Source organism: Hippocampus bargibanti, linkage group LG20 (genome assembly GCF_051943395.1).
Source record: "Hippocampus bargibanti isolate YZ-2025 linkage group LG20, ASM5194339v1, whole genome shotgun sequence".
Taxonomy (NCBI): Eukaryota; Metazoa; Chordata; class Actinopteri; order Syngnathiformes; family Syngnathidae; genus Hippocampus; species Hippocampus bargibanti.
In genome coordinates, this window is record NC_142753.1 from 6651847 (window position 1) to 6664876 (window position 13030).

The 13030-nt window shown below is 41.3% G+C and overlaps 1 non-coding gene across 1 annotated transcript; it reads right to left on the reverse strand.

Moving 5' to 3' along the window:
- trnak-cuu (transfer RNA lysine (anticodon CUU)) lies at positions 1-73 on the reverse strand. The gene has a single exon. It is a non-coding gene; the product is annotated as a tRNA-Lys (tRNA).
- Positions 74-13030: the final 12957 nt, after the last annotated feature.

Here is a 13030-nt window from a genome sequence, read left to right on the forward strand (position 1 = left end):
CGCCCAACGTGGGGCTCGAACCCACGACCCTGAGATTAAGAGTCTCATGCTCTACCGACTGAGCTAGCCGGGCACTGCTTGTCACTGTGGATATTTTGGTAATAAAAAACGCCTTTATCTGGCTTTATATATTAAATACGTACGTAAATTGAATAACACTTCAAGCATCTCATTGAAAAAATGGTTAGCGTATTTTATGCCATCACAGAATCACATCAGTGATTGTACAAAGGGAAAACTGATGACGTGACACAGAAATGTGGCTTGCTGCAACTTGTAAATATGAAAACATTGCACAAGTGGAACAAAACCAAATGGCTTTTACTGTCATCGCCAAGGGTGCAAATACAGTAGTTAAATTTTATATGCTAACATGTTACTTTAAAAAAACATTGCCAGCGTGTTTAAAATAGTTTTATGATGTCAACAGATTTGGGTCTGACGTCACAACCGTTTTGAATGCAGAACAACTGCAAGTCAACATTGCTCCCATTTTGTGGTTCCATGTTGTCGTTTGGCTATGGGAGCCAACAATCATCTAAAATATCCACAAGTAACCGCAAATATTTCCTTTTATTCTTATTTACACCTGACTTTTGACCTCACAATCAGAAGTCATTGAGGTCCGTCCACCTTGTGGACCGACACGTCCATCAAACGTGAGAGTCGCATTTCAACAAACCATGTTTTCATCGCCGCCATGTTCATTTGGTGCCCCCCTCGTGGCATTAACATTTGAAAGACCCTCCATCCTGTGAACTTATTTGAACTCTGACCCTCTCCTCTGTGCGTCACAGACAAAAAAAAAAGAAGAGACAAACTGCAGCTGGGAAGGATGGAGGACGACAAGTCGGTTCTCACCAACCCCACAGCAGCAGTAGACTCCCGTCCACGATGACCTGTCACGTCTTCTCGCAGGCGACAAAGAGTGAGTGGGAATAAGTGGTCGTTACAAGGACTCCTGACTTGTTTTCAACGTTAATTATGCACCACTCTCCGCCCCTCACGCACATATTTTAGACCTATTACCGCAACAGACACACAAATCCAGTGCCGTTGTAATTCTCTTGTCATATGAATGAATACTTTTCAAACAACCAGGTATTGATAGATTTACACGCTATCTATATCCACAGTATAAAGAGGATCTTCCATAATGTCACAATCTTCAACACCTTCCAAAGCACGTGAATGATTGATTTCTCACCATTTATCCAGAGTATCAAACTCCATTATCACTAACAATGAATGTTTGCGGAAAATGCAGCATTGGAAGTTCTTATTCACGTGACTGTCCTAACTGGGATATATTTCAATGTCTGCAAACCAGATAAAAAAACTTGTACTGGTAAAATGGTTCAACCTTTTAGATGGTTGAAATATATGAAGTAGAATTTTCATGAAGAATATTTTCCTATGAACCCAATGTGTTAATATTATTTTAGTATTTATTATTTGGATTGGATTGGATTAGCCTTTATCAGTCTCACAGTGGAAAAAATGTACATTTCACAGCAGCAAAGTGATAAAAGGAAGAGGAAAGGAAAAGAAGAAGTAGAAAAACAAAATACAGGAACTGATGTCAAGGCAGCCACTCCGAAGACGCCATCTTGAAGTCAAAACCACAACAAAAATAAGAAATAATGTACACAATACAAAAGACACAGACAGTCATTCAATCTCAAACAAAGAGGATGCGGAAAGTGATTAATTCATCATATTATTTTAATTTCTCCATTGTGAGACCAATATCTATAATATGACCAATATCTATAATCGAATCTAATGTAATCTAATGTAATCTAATAAAATGTAATCTAATTGAATTAATGTAATCTAATGAATCTAATCTAATGAATCTAATCCAAGGAAGTGCTTGGTGCTCCTTTGAGATTTGTATTTGTATTATATATAACATTATTATTATTTTTCTCTCCATAATTTCTGCACATGAATTACAAGTGTTGTTTTATGCTCGAGGGCGGCCCGGTAGTCGAGTGGTTAGCACGCCGGCTTCACAGTGCAGAGGTCGCCGGTTTGCGTCCCGCTCCGGCCTCCCTGTGTGGAGTTTGCATGTTCTCCCCGGGCCCGCGTGGGTTTTCTCCGGGTCCTCCGGTTTCCTGCCACATTCCAAAAACATGCATGGCAGTCAGATTGAAGACTCCAAATTGGCCCTAGGTGTGAGTGTGAGTGCGAATGGTTATTGTTTGTCTGTGTGTGCCCTGCGATTGGCTGGCAAAAAATTCAGGGTGTCCACCGCTTCGTGCCCGAAGACAGCTGGGATAGGCTCCAGCAACCCCCGCGACCCTAATGAGGAATAAGCGGTACAGAAAATGGATGGATTTTATGCTAGCTGGCTAATATTTAAATCTAATTTCTACTCTGACACGGGCACACACACACTTCAACCACATCAGCCAGCATGAAAGCACACACGTGACCCAGACGCAGTGCACACTTTCTCACAACACAACCCAGACACACACACGGAGTCCGATGCAGACAGTTTGAAGGGCTTGGTCTGGCCCGCCTTTTCTTTGGCTCTCTGCAGTGTGTGACCCAGGCTCTTTCTATGTCTAATTAAGCAGTCAGACCCTCCAGCGTGCCTTGACACGCTCACGGATGATTTCTGCTCAATGTTTTGGACCCCCCTGAGGGGCCTAGGCGTGCACTATTGTTTTGTTGCCATCTTGCCATCATTGGTCTGGGAACGTTTTTTGCTCAAAAGTGGGCTGCCAGAGTAGTGGTGTGCAAGTGGTTTCAGATCCCAGGAGAAATTGCAGAGCATACCAGTAGTCTTTTTTTGCGCTAAATGAATGATGAAATACTTGCAGGAGTCACTGGCTTATTGTTATACATCCAACGCACCAGCAGAATCTCGACTAAAAACATTGCCAGAGGCCATGGCCAGCGCTTTATCGGCATCCAAGCATGAAAAAACAAAACCCGAACAAATTCAGGAATGGAGCTCTACGTCATATTTTCAACTCCCGAATAAATTCTTGAATGGCAGTGAATGAGTTAATAGGGGTCAGGAATTGAACATAAACAAAGTGGTGTGACCTTAGGGACAGATGGACAATGGTCACTTCCTTCCTAATTCACCAAAATGACAAGACATCATTGACCTGCTTGTGTGCGTGCGGTTTCGGAAGAGAGGTGGTTCAGCCTGACTTTCTCAGACGGCCTTTTAAACTCAAGTTTATTGACCTTTGACCTGGGCGGAAGCAATTTCCACGTTGAGTGGCAAAAGATTACCCGTCTGAAAACACCTGCCGCATTCCGCCGCTTGCATTTTGTACCAAAACCGTGTGAAATGTTTTGTCTTAATTTTTGTTCCATTTCTTTGTTGATTGCAAATAAGGGATTTTTTTTTCGGATAAAAAATCAGGTGCAATGTTTTCTTTCGGCTCGTTTTCTTTCTGTAGATTTTTGGAGAAGTTTTCATATATATTTGTAATAATATTAATATTAATATTTTATTATATCTTTTTTAAATACCCTTAAAATTGTCACTATCCTAAAGTCCCACTGTAACTTTTCACAATTTGTGTTCATTTTAAATAGGCTGTTGATTTTTTTTTAACATTGTACTGTATTTTTACATTTCATGTCACCCAAATATATTTTTTTGATCACTTTTATCCCAAGATTTTTTTTTAGATTTTGTCTGTCATCCACCAGCATTCTGCTCTTGAACTTGAACTCGTTTCCCCTCACGCCGCCCAATTTCACAGCACCCCATGAACCCCTCAAGACCCCCCCTCCCTCTCCAGAGCACCATGTCTCTCTTTGTCAAGCTGTCTTCCTTGACTTTCCGCATCCCCAGTCTGGCCCTCTGCAACCCCCCTGCCCACCTCTCCCACGTCGCCCTCCTACAGGGACATGCTAGGCGGCATGCTAATCAGGTTCTTGCCACCACTTCCCACGATATTTCCCTCCCAGGCGTGAGCTTTTTTGTCTTGTTATTGATTCCATTATAATCAGACAGTTCCCGTAACTTTTTTCTGGTGTCTGCCCCCCCCCCCCCCCCCAATTCGTCTGGATCTCGTGAATAAGTCAGAGTCGGGGATACTCTGGTTGACGTCATCTGAAGTAGTGCTCAGAATTGCAATAACAACAGGACGAAGCCTTAAAAGCCTTAATACAGCATTCACAAATCCTCTCCGGGTCCTGAAAAAAAAAGATGGCATCTGATACGCCATTGATAGCCTTTGTAAGCAAGAGACGTATGGCCCAAGTCCTTGACTGACTTGAAATGAGTCACATAGCTATCGTCCTTGGATCTATTTCTGGGTAAAGTGGAGGCCCGTGACTCTCCAGACGCATCAAAATGTGATTCCGGCTCACCCGTAATATGCACACAGTCAACAATATATCCTTTTTTAAATTTATATAGAAAACAGGTGACTTCTAAAACATTTACGTGATATTCTAATTTATTAGAAACATGTTAAGAGCCACCCAAAAAAGACATAGACATCTCATTGTAAACATTTTTTTAATTGAGCGCATCAAAAATATAGTAACAAAGTTGCATAGAACAAAAGTCATGAGCAATCAGATCTCAGGATGTGTGCAATCGATGCTCATAGGCTTATTTTCGAACATATAATCGCTCAGAATATCCAATATCGTGATATACTCCCAACCCAAAATGTCCTTGATAATATCCTTGAAAATTGCACTTACGCTCCTATTCTAGCATTCATCCACTTGCCAAACCCGTATCAAGCCGTTCACGTGCACAAATGATAAAATCTGCAAAATATTGCAACAACAACCTTTTTTTGCATTGGTAATAAGCATTCCGTGATGATTGTATGAACATTTATGAGAAACCGATATTTTACATTTTATTAACTAACATATGTGTCACTCCCTTCAAATCTGCAAATACACACTTTTTCTAATTAATCCCAAAAGAATTGCATCACTACCATATACATATAATTACGATAACACAATCACATACAAAATATATATTTATATATACTGTATATATCTTTCATACATCCAGCCTTCTGTCCATCAGGTCATTTTGTCCACATCTTGGTGCCCCCCACCCCACTTGGAATGGCTTTGAAAGTTCAGAAAATGTGTCCAAAACTCCCTGTAAAAAAACACAGTACGTACATTAAATACAGTATGTAGCTACACACCGAAATAATACCAGACAAATATATGCCAATGTATTGTGAATCCACATATAACATGGAATTACCAAATGTGTTAAAAATACAACGCGTTGTCCCCCCCCCAACATTGTAAACTGTAGTTTACTGCCCGCAGATGGCTCAGGAATATGGCCGCCAGCCTCTTCCTCCTCCTCCTCCTCATCCCACCGTCATTGTCTCAACTAGCTAGCACGTTTTATCCCACGCTCTTATTCTAAGGGGAGGTTACAAGCCCTGATTGGGTCACCATGGCAACCCCGCATCGGCACTGTCCTGATTGGCGTATGCGGCGGGTTAATTATGCAGCTCGTACGCTTAAGAAGGGGGGGGGGGGTGTAGGCCGTATTGAAATGTCGAGCTAAATAGAGCATTGCGTGGTTTTAACAAATGAGGAGGAACCCAGTTCACCCCCTCGGGTTATTTATCCAACGCCATATTGCATATCATCATCAAACACATTTGCACATGTTGGTCTTTTTCGTCACTTCACTATTTCAATAAGTGTGTCATGAAAAATGTTTTGGCATTCACTGTCACAGCATTGTAACGCTAACGGCTAAAGCTGATTTTGTGTAAACAGCAACGATTAGGAAGGCCAGATCATTTTTTTTGCCGGGGAATGTCGACACCTTTGTGAAAGGAGCTGCAATCCCAGATTAGTTTTCTACTTTGCTGGGTTCTGTGTAAAAGTCAAAGATTGGACAAAATGATGCAGCAATGTTGAATTATCTAGGTGGAAAAAACAGACACCCAATGGGGATGTTTTAAAAAGTTTTAGAGAGGTAGGATGGCGCCTAAGAGGGAGGGGATGAAGGAAGGATGAACAGAGGTGTGTAAATATTGCGGCATCTGTGTGGAAGTGGCTTGATTTGAATATAAGACTGAGTCTGTAAAATCACCATTTTTAAATGATAAGTCAATTTTCTGCTTTTCAGGGATAGCATCACACCTATAGCAAAGAGGACGCTGCACCAGAGTTGTGTAATTATCTGAGTGCAGGTTTCCGTGTGAAAGGGCAGGCGGTAACATGGCTATTTTTGCCGAATCTCTGCATGAAACAGGCTTGTCTGTGTTGGGACTGTGAGAACGAAATCAACGGGGTAAGGGGTCTGCGTGTTTGAAACAGGGGTGCCGGGTTTGCAGACGCCCCCCCACCCCACGCGGATAATGGCCACCATTGTTTACCAATCTCCCTTGTCCATTAATCAGGGCCATCCAGCTCTAATTGGCATTTTGGTTAAGCTGCTCGCCAGACTCACGCTCCCTCCGCTGGCCTAAATAATGGCGTTACGCCACAAGTGCCGCCGCGCATTTGGGAGGACAAAGTGTCGCTTGTCTGAGGGCCCGGGGAAGGACAACCTCGCCCCCCCCCCCCCCCCCCTCCCCATAAACAACCCCCCGCCCCCAAAAGTAACCTCACACACAAGCACAAAGAAGGCCTCTGACTATTGAGATCTCACTGTCGCGGGCTGCCTCGCCCTCGTCTATCTGTACCCCCTCACCAGAGCCCCCCAGACACCCCCCCACCCCCACCCCATCCTCTTCTTTTTCTTCACACGTTTACTAACACCATTTTTCCCTTCCCACGCACACAATTCATCCTGAATTATGGCGCCGTATTTAGATGAAGCGCCCACTTTTATGAGCGTCTGAAAATGCCAAAACAATCACCACATTCTTGCGCTCGGAAGTGGAAGTCAAAATGCGTTGGCCCAAAAAATCTCCATGGCAACTCGAGTATAAAAACATACGCCAGTGACATAAAATTAAATCACAGAGTAGAATATTTGGATTCAAAACTATTCTATGACTCAAATTGTTTAAAAAATATACAAATGTTCAGTCATAACGACTGCGGCTTCTCAAAACAATTTCATTGCGCGCCATTTTTCTAACCTCGAAATGAGTTATCATAACAATTTGCATGAAAAAAACACAAGTGGGGCTCTAACTGTCTTTTCTCAAAATGCCGCAAGTCACACACAACGCCGGACGACAAACAAAAGAGCTCGTACATTAGCCGCAAGGTGCCGTGAAGCCCGAGCCACAGCTGCCTTAAAAAAATGGCAGCCATCCAAATACTACCATTGCCGTTCAGTTTCTTCCTTAGTCATCCCCCTGGGATAAGGTGGGGGGGGGGGGGGTACAATTAACATAGTGGTGGTAATTAACGCCGTTTTCAGTCTGGGCAATGGCGCAGAAAAGTATGGCGGTTAATGTAAAGTGTGAAAAGGGAAGCGGGGTAAGGCGGGCATCATGCTTTCTCCCCAGCTGCCATTTTGTGCCAGGCTATTTTTCCCTAAGATGGTGGCAAGGCTGCGACTTGCGTGCATGTGCGAGAGAGGGCGGGGTGGAAGCAAGAGACAGGAGGATCATGGGATTGAGAAACCAGTCAGTCGTATTGCTGAGGCCACCGCGGATGACTACGACAAAGTTTTTTTTTGTTTGTTTACACCTAGTCGTGCTATCAACACACAATGTGGTCATTTTACCTCTCAAAATACAAATCTTATTATATGGAACGCATATGGAAAAAAAACAATACACACATCGCCATTCCAATGGTATGGTCCACCCCCCCCCCCCCCTGAGCATGCAAATGACATTCATTATGCAAATGCATACAAATCAGACTGGACCATCTGAGAAGGCAAAGCCGGGTGGGGGGGGGGGGGGGGTAGAAGAAAGAAATTTAGTGAATGAGGTAAAAGCAGGTTGTGAAAAGATAAAACGCCATAAAGGTGGCCATGTTTTTTTTTCCCCGTAAAGGACAACCGACGTCTCCGGACAAGTTGTAAACAATTTGTAAAACGGCTTCAAATGACTTCTACTGAGCATATTTTACAAATATTCCACCGCATATAGCTATATTTTACGTTTTAAGACTCGCGCTGAATATTCGGGAAGTCTTGTTTTTTAGTTGGTGACGAGCCGTACGTGACGTCACTTAAGAAACGCCCCTGACCGAAAAAAAAGACACATTGTAGCAGTCCTTCCATCACGTCAATGTATTTTGCTGTACTTATTTGGTCTGAAAACTTCGTGTGCGCACCAAAAAGCCACCATAAGAGGGCAACCAAGCTCCATGGAAGGAATTTATCAGCCTTTGGAAACAGGCTGACTAATTCCCCATACGGCTTTGTCGCCATTTTCTGCCTCCCTTGGGTGCACATTTCCCACCCCCGATGCCTCAAAATGACACGGAATAAATTATTTAATCGATTGCAAACATAGATGCTTTCTTCTTCAGAACTATTTGAATCATATTCATAACTGGATGTGTAACAAGAAAGCATATTCTCCGAATCTGAAGCCATCTGCACATTTTGAACACTTCATTTTGAAGTCATTTTTGGTGGTGTTTTGCATTTGAATAAAAATATCATACTATGTGTTTTGAGTATTTTAGATGCTATAAAACGTTTTTCTGGTGTCAGGAAACAAAAAAGTGACGTCGGTTGTCCTTTAAGTCACCACTTTTTCGACATGAAGCCAAACGACCACATAAAGCCTCATTTACAAAGAGACCCCCCCCCACAAAATGACCACATGAGCTGTATCAATGTAGCAAATGACGCCGTCACTGCAGTAAATCGAGTAATTTTGGGGCATAATTGTATGGGTCATATTTTCAAAGATGGCATCACCAACATGGTGCCCGTTAGCACAAGTCGAACCCCTCAATCACATCAGTAGCCCAAATGTTGGCCTTGTTCAACTAAGATGAATTAAGCTATATTTTTTCCAACCCCAAACTAAATATATAATCATAAAATCTAGTCTGAACATATGATTAAGGGTCATTTGACTCATTATTTCAGCAGTGCGGATCAAACAGGTAGCCATGTTCGCTCACCCGCAGCTAAGACATAGCTCTCGGGTTCAAATGAAAACTTTGAGGTATTTTTGAAGATATCAAAACATTTTGCCGTAGGCCTCAATAACTTGCAGGATTTTGTTCTTTGCGGCACGACTCAATTGATGTGTTCATAAATCTCTTGTTTATGTTATAGGCGCTGTTGTGAACCAAATTGAAGCAACACTGCCACCATTTATAGCTCAATGTTCACGGTGCAGGTTAATGAGTATTAAAAAAGTGTTAATTAGCAGCGCATGAACGCCTAAAAAGACTCAAGAGATTTTTTTAAGTGGTGCTTAAATATGGAGTTTTCATAAAGACTTTCGTTTGAAGTTTTATAACACTGGGGTGTGTTTGCCCTTTCTCTTTTTCTGTCTCTCTCTCCCCCTCTCACACACACACACACACACACACACACACGCACACACACACTTGACATACTATAAAAAATAAATATATAAATAAATAAATAAATAAATAAATAAATGCACTAGCAAATAAAATATAAATAACTGAATAAATGCATGAATATTAAATAAATAAACAAATGAATAAATAAATAAATGAATGTAGTAGCAGATTAAATATAAATAACTAAATAAATGCATGAATAACACAAAGATGAATAAATGAATAAACAAACAAATAAATGAATAAATAAATAAATAAAGACACAAGCAAATAATATAATTATTTAAATAAAGGCATGAGTAACACACAGATGAATATATAAATAAACAAATAAATAAATAAAAAATATATATACTATACATTGATATAGCGCTATAACAACAGCTGAAGTTGCAACCATGTGCTTAACATAGACAGCTATCCTATAGGATTTAAATCAGTCATAAATGAATACATAAATAAATAGATATAATGTTTAGCCCATAAATATTGACAAATTGTAGCCCATTTAACATCATTGTGAAAAGCTTTTGGAACATGATATGAAACTTTACCATTGACCAAAACATAGCACACATGGGTCCCCTGATTAGCATATCACACAACCTTTTGCAGCACAAAATCCTACCTTTTTTCCCTTCGGTATGTTGTGTATGTTCTTTTTGCTTTTTCCATCAGCTGTGCAGGCATGTAATAGGATTCTTGTTACTTTCGGTTATCTAGCTTTATGAAGAATGTTCGCCACTCATACAGCTAGATAACCAAAGATAACAGACAACCCCTCAGGCCTCACACACACACACACACACACCACACTGCCTGGTATGCACCTGCAAGGGTGAAGCAAAAATTAGAGAACAACATAAATCAAAGGCACATTGAGTGTAGACACACATTGAAATATGATGGCGAACTACCATGAAAAAAAGAGAGCTGGGGGATTTGTTTTTTTTTTATATTTTAATGTTTATTTTTTGTTTACCCCAAAAAGAGTCAACAGCTTTTTCTCAGGCCCACCAAGGTAGGGACAGGATAACTTTGATCATCTTAATTACAACATGATTATATTGCAATTGTTTTGAATACAGACTATCGAAGGCCGATTCATTCATTCATTCCCACTGAATCGCTGTTTGACAATAACTTTGCCAATTGATTGATTAGTTTTGTCTGTCAATGTTTTGCCAACGGCATTCTGTGACATCACTACGTAAAATAGTTAAATTATAAAAGAGCAAGATGGGAAAAAATATTACTTCTTACTTTAATAACCACACACACAAATATACATGGAAGCCATTAAGATAGTTAAGTCATAAAAGAGCAATGTGGGAAAAAAATAGATACTATTCTACTTTAATAAACACACACACACACGCACCCACAAATGTATTGCTCCTACAATATAAAAAATAAATGTAACTTTTTTACACAAGTGATATACCTGTATTTAAATTATGTTTCTCCTGTAGGACATTTGATGTTCATTTTTTCTTACAGCAGCTCCTATAATTTTCTTTTGCCACTTATTATTTTTCTTATCTTTGCTGCTGTGAATTATGAATTTCTCCCATGTGAGATAAATAAAGGTTATACTATCATCATCATCGCTTGTGTGACCTACATGAATTGAAAAAGTCAATTGTCATCCCTGATATTTCACACATCCAGAATGCCGAGTTATGTGCTATGAATTATCGTAATAAAGGCCTTACCTTCGATGAGGTTGTTGCATCACCTCATCAGTCCCAATGATGCTTTTTTTCCATCGTTGAAGACCCTGGTCGTAAACGAGAAACCAGCTGCGTCATCAACCAAAAGTGTCATTTGCACTCCATAAAACAATCAACTTGTTCAGTGTCTCCTCGAGATTAAAAATGGTTCAGAAATGACATCATCAGAGCGGGTATGAAAGCGGAGGGCCTTATGGAATAATACACGTCATTGCGTGTGGGCCTTGAACGCAACAGTTGAGTTCCAACGTTTTGGTTTTTTCCAGTACGTGTTTGTGTGTGCACATTTTCAGCGTCTTTAAATCAATGAAAACTCCGTAACCTGTTTATTGTCGTAATTTTTATTCTATTTTAATCTTGTTGAAAAAATATCGTAATTAAGTGTTGTGCAATGACGATTGGAAGGAATTGAGTGTTTTTTTGTGAGAGCCATGAATGCAACTGTTGTGTTCAAGGGCAAGAATGCAGAAAAGTACAATTCAATGTCAGGAAGTCTTGGTATTGGCCTTAAAAAGAAAATGTATTATTATATTTATTTTATTTTTGTTTTGCATTATGCTGTTGGGATTTGAGTCACTCGTGTTCGTAAATGACGAGTTCAATAGTACCTATTTTTTGTATGCATTTCGCCCACCATTTTATGATTTAAAATGATTGTTGAATCAAACGTTTTTTGGCAAACATTCAGGATGTTTTAGTCTTGGTTGATTTGAATAAAGTGAGGGTCTGCAACTTCATTAGCACTGAATGGATCTGTCAGTAATTTTTGCACACTTTGTTTTTTTTTTATTCAACTTTTGCCAAATCTGTTGATTATAATTGTGCCTGTTCGTGTCTTCTGAGTTGAAATTCAACCGGGACAGGCCCAATCCTATCGTGGGATGCTCGTGCACAAACGTGGCCCTTGTGATGGTATATTTCGCGGATTGTTCGCGAGAATTTACGCAGTGGGACGTCATCGTGCGAGGGGATCTAGAAAAAAAACGGAGTTCCACGCGAATCCAGACTGAGAAATGTCTTGTGTTCCGTGCATGTGATGCAAAAGTGCACGAAGCGGCGCAAAGTCCACGCTATTTCTCCATTACTTTTTACCCTCTGGGCCGAAGGGGGGGGGGGGGGGCAGTAAATGAGAATTAGGTTTTGGATTCACGCGGGTTTTGCTAATCTGGGCCTGAGTGTAAACGTTCTACCAGCCTCCCAAATGCATCAAGACGCTTTCCCTGTATTCCAAATGCACGTGACAAATCCACGCAAGTGGACGTTTTCCTACCGGTGTTTCCCTCCGCCGGCGTCCCAGGTGATGACAGCGAGGCTTCGCGAAAAGCGTGGCGTCTCCGCGGCCTCGTCCATTGATTTTGTTGTCTCCGCTTTTTAAAAATCACATCCTCGCATCCTCAGCCCTCTCTCGTCCCTCTTTTGCAGGAGGGGGGTAAGATGGCCCGCTCCACGCCGCAGAGGGCTACAACACCACCCAGCACCGACAACAGCAGCGCCGAGTGTCCCTTCGAGTGCACCAGCGACTCATTTGTCTTAATACATATACGGTATGCCCCCCCCCAACTAGGCTACGCCCCCTCGTTGTGAGTCAGTGGTCCACACCTTCCTCCTCCTCCAGTGAGATGCCCCTGCACAGATACGATGGCTAACTTGTGATTGACACGTGCACCCGAAAAGGTACAAGGTGTTCATTTACGTGTTTTTTTTTTTGGGGGGGGGGCGTCTTCCTCGTGATTAGGTGACTTGAAATCAAATGGGTTAACCTGCCCCAAATTTGGGTGGTGGGACACAGAATGGGTCTCGGGAGCAATTTGTTAGACTTTGGTGGTCATCGAGTGCTTCCTATTGTGTTT